At 43.1% G+C, this 4,641-nt stretch overlaps 1 non-coding gene across 1 annotated transcript; it reads left to right on the top strand.

Moving 5' to 3' along the window:
- Positions 1–985: 985 nt before the first annotated feature.
- Positions 986–1,057, top strand: TRNAC-ACA (transfer RNA cysteine (anticodon ACA)). Its single transcript has one exon. It is a non-coding gene; the product is annotated as a tRNA-Cys (tRNA).
- Positions 1,058–4,641: the final 3,584 nt, after the last annotated feature.

Genomic DNA, 4,641 nt, shown 5'->3' on the forward strand with positions numbered 1-4,641 from the left:
AGCCCAGATTTAAGAAACAAAAATACAAGACACCATTTTTTTTTTTTAGTATTATTATGCCTCCCAAATTGCACAGCACATATTTGTATTTTTAAATTATATATAATTGGTATGGAATTCACATTTCCTAAATTTTCTCTGGCAAGCCAAGGTGCACCCCACCTTGGTACTGCTTGTCCCCAGTGCCTGGATATCCTTCCTCTGATACACACACGACCCACTCGCTCACCTACTGCAATCCTTTGCTCAAATTCCACCTTGGGGAGGCTTCACTAGTCACTTGAAAAATTACAGTCTGGTTCTTCTGACCCTCTTTCTTCTCTTTCATTTTCTCTAACATGTCCTTTATGCTTTATACTGTTGGTACCCCCAACTGAAACATGAAAACCCCAGGAGGGCAGGCTTGTTGTTTTTTGTTTCTGTACTGCTTTGTTGACTGCTATGTCCCTAGCACCTGGAACGTTACCTGACACCTAGAAGACTGTCCTCCAGTAGTCTTGCCTGGAAAATCCCATGGACGGAGGAGCCTGGAAGGCTGCAATCCATGGGGTCGCGAAGAGTTGGACACAACTGAGCGACTTCACTTTCCCTTTTCACTTTCATGCATTGGAGAAGGAAATGGCAACCCACTCCAGTGTTCTTGCCTGGAGAATCCCAGGGACAGCGGAGCCTGGTGGGCTGCCGTCTATGGGGTCACACAGAGTCGGACACGACTGAAGCAACTTAGCAGCAGCAGCAGCAGCAGAAGACTATCAGTGGATAGTTTTTGAATGAATGAACAAATGAATGAACCTCTCAAAGCTGTTGAGAATAAAACAGCCAACATCAAATTGCCACTGATCCAAGGATTTTTATACTCTAACCTCCATTCATTTTGAGATAACAAAAAGAAGCCCACCTCACTCCCAGCTGAGCAACCTCAGACTAAATCACCTTTCTTGACTCCCCACAATAACGATTGTCTCATTTGATATCGATTTTGACTTCCCTGGTGGCTCAGATGGTAAAGCGTCTGCCTACAATGCAGGAGACCCAGGTTCAATCCCTGGGTCGGGAAGATCTCCTGGAGAAGGAAATAGCAACCCACTCCAGTACCCTTGCCTGGAAAATCCCACGGACACAGGAACCTGGTAGGCTGCAGCCCATGGGGTCACAAAGAGTCGGACATGACTGAGCAACTTCACTTCTTTAAGTTTGAAAACACCAAACATCACAGAATTCATGTAAGGCATTCAGTTCAGTTCAGTCTCTCAGTTGTGTCTGACTCTTTGCGACCCCATGAATCACAGCACACCAGGCCTCCCTGTCCATCACCAACTCCTGGAGTTCACTCAAACTCATGTCCATCGAGTCGGTGATGCCATCCAGCCATCTCATTCTCTGTCGTCCCCGTCTCCTCCCTCCCCCAATCCCTCCCAGCATCAGAGTCTTTTCCAGTGAGTCAACTCTTCGCATGAGGTAGCCAAAGTATTGGAGCTTCAGCTTTAGCGTCAGTCCTTCCAATGAACACCCAGGACTGATCTCCTTGACGATGGACTGGTTGGATCTCCTTGCAGTCCAAGGGACTCTCAAGAGTTTTCTCCAACACCACAGTTCAAAAGTATCAATTCTTCGGCAATTAGCTTTCTTCACAGTCCAACTGTCACATCCATACATGACCACGGGAAAAACCATAGCCTTGACTAGATGGACCTTTGTTGGCAAAGTAATGTCTCTGCTTTTAATATACTATCTAGGTTGGTCATAACTTTCCTTCCAAGGAGTAAGCGTCTTTTAATTTCCTGGCTGCAATCAGCATCTGCAGTGATTTAGCTTACCTTGTTTAGCACTTTACAAAATACCTTCAGTACATAAACGCCTTCCAAAGGCTTTAAATACTATAGAACCAAATTGAAGAGAGAGATTTTCACAATGGGAAAATGTGGTTTCGATAATAATGATTATGTCTGCAAGGACAGTAATACCCAACCCAATGAAAAATAATTCAGTACAATCTCTGTCTTACTATGCTGCTGAAAATGTCCTCTTTAGAATCCAACTGAAACTGTTCATGTGATCACAACTTGTGAAGATGTATTCTCAGTGGATAACAGCCTGGCTTTGTATGCTGTGTGTGTGATTTTAAGAGACCTACAGCTTGCATCACCCATCCCGAATAAAGTGAATTCAGTTAGTTATGAAATGTGTGATAGTTTTATAACCATCAAAGTCTCTTTGGTATTTATGTTACAGTATGTGAAAAGATGTATGCATTGCTCTGTGCTCCAGGGTGTATAGCCTCTCTAATTTTCAAATGGAGAGGAACAAAGCCACTTAGAAACTTAACTGATTCACACACTGCAAGCCATTTTTCTTGAGTCCTTCTGGAAGAAGCTAGTGAACACAGGTGCATGCCTTGGGCTGTCAGTGCAGTGGTTCACAGCCTTGGCTACACCTTGGAATCACTTGGGGAGCGTTAATTACTCACTGATCCCCAGATCCTATTGCAGAGTATCTTATATAATTGATCCTGGGTGTAGCCTGAACCCTACGAGTTTTTTTAAAAACTTTCCAGGTGAGTCCGAAAAACAGCCAAGGGAATTCTCTGGCAGTCCAGTGGTTAGAACTCTGCATTTCCACTGCAGAGTTCAATCCCTGGTCAGGGAACTAAGATCCCGAAAGCCGTGTGGTACAGCCAATAATAATAAATAAAAATAAAAAACAGCCAAGGCTTGAGAACTACTGCTTTAAAGTTTCCTAGAAATGCACAGTGAAATAAACCTTTTTCAGTTTGTATGAGAACCCACGGTTCCAGGTTTTCAAAGTTTCTTTCCAGTGTATAGTGACGTATGTGAGTTGGAAGGGGACAAAAAAAAATTCTCCCAGATTTTTATCTAAAATCAATGTGTACTGTGTGAGGGGGAAAAAAATTATCCAGGGTTTAATATAAACAAAGAAAGTTTCAGTTCAGCAGCCCTGGGAAACTCCCCAATTTAACGAAGCCTCTCAGTGAGCCTCCGATTCTCACGTGCCATAACTATGGCGCAGAAAGAGAAACTGACAATGTCCTCTTTATTCACACCAAACACGCCAGTGGACTTCAAAAGAAAATCAACGTTTACAGTTTAATTACTGTTTATTCCCGGTATTCAAATCAGCTTTGTGTGGCTGCCCCCTCCTAAATGTTCAGAAGGGGATTTAATCATCTGATCTAATTCTTACAAAGAATAGAAAGTTATCATTATGACAGCTCACTGAAAAAAATCATCAAACAAACGCAAACTAAACTGGATGAAGCAGAACCACATTGGCTATTAAAAAAAAAAAAAACTCTGTAAGATAAATCAGATCATTTCTTAATAAAAATCTAGAAGTTAAAAAAGCTTGATTCCAACTTCCTGAGTTTCAACCTATTGCATCTATACCAGCAGAATGAAATGCATCAGTGAAAAATATTAGTGTTTATAGTCAAAGTAGTACCATCCAAAGCAGTGCTATCCAATAGAAATATAATGCAAGCCACTTCTGTAATTTGAATTTACTAGTAAATGTATTAAAAAGGGAACAGGTGACATTAATTTTAATGATTTATTTAGCTGCTGCTGCTGCTAACTCATGTCAGTCGTGTCCAACTCTGTGCAACCCTATAGACAGCAGCCCACCAGGCTCCACCATCCCTGGGGTTCTCCAGGCAAGAACCCTGGAGTGGGTTGCCATTTCCTTCTCCAGTGAATGAAAGTGAAAAGTGAAAGTGAAGTCGCTCAGTCATGTCAGACTCCTCGCAACCCCATGGACTGTAGCCTACCAGGCTCCTCCGTCCATGGTATTTCCCAGGCAAGAGTACTGGAGTGGGTTGCCATTGCCTTCTCTGGATTTATTTAGCATTTACCCCCAAATAACCAAAATACTATTGCTTCAATGAAGTAAATACTTGAAAAATCAATTAGATAGCCTACATTTTTTTTACTACCTTTTTTTTGTACTAAAAACATATAGACTCCAGTGTGCATTTCATATGCATAGTTCATTGGAAAAGATCCTGATGCTGGGAAAGATTGAGGGCAGGAGGAAAAGGGAGTGACAGAGGATGAGATGGTTAGATAGCATCACCAACTCAATGGACATGAGTTCGGGCAAACTTTGTAAGATAGTGAAGGACAAGGAAGCCTGAAGTGCTGCAGTTCATGGGGTCACAAAGAGTCAAACACAACTTAGCAACCGAATAACAAGCATGTGTCAGGTGCTAAATGGGACCATGTAGGTCCATGGGGCTCCTCCAGTGGAAAGTATGGGTCTGAATCAACCCAATAGCCTGAAAATTAAAGTGAAGATGTTCTCTTCTGGTTTTTACTTTTTTCCAAAGCACCTTTGTGACTCTGTGACCCCAGCGACAGTAGCCCACCAGGCTCCTCTATCCGTGGAGAATCTCCAGGCCAGAATACTGGAGTGGGTTGCCATGCCCTCCTCCAAAGCACCAGGGCTTCCCTGATAGCTCAGTTGGTAAAGAATCCACCTGCAATGCAGGAGACCCTGGTTCAATTCCTGGGTCAGGAAGATCCGCTGGAGAAGGACTAGGCTACCCACTCCAGTATTCTTGGGCTTCCCTTGTTTCAGCTGGTAAAGAATCTGCCCACAATGCGGGAGACCTGGCTTCAATCCCTG

The sequence above is a fragment of the Moschus berezovskii genome, chromosome 6 (assembly GCF_049115385.1).
Source record: "Moschus berezovskii isolate FMDL1 chromosome 6, NW_MosBer_1.0, whole genome shotgun sequence".
Lineage (NCBI taxonomy): Eukaryota > Metazoa > Chordata > Mammalia > Artiodactyla > Moschidae > Moschus > Moschus berezovskii.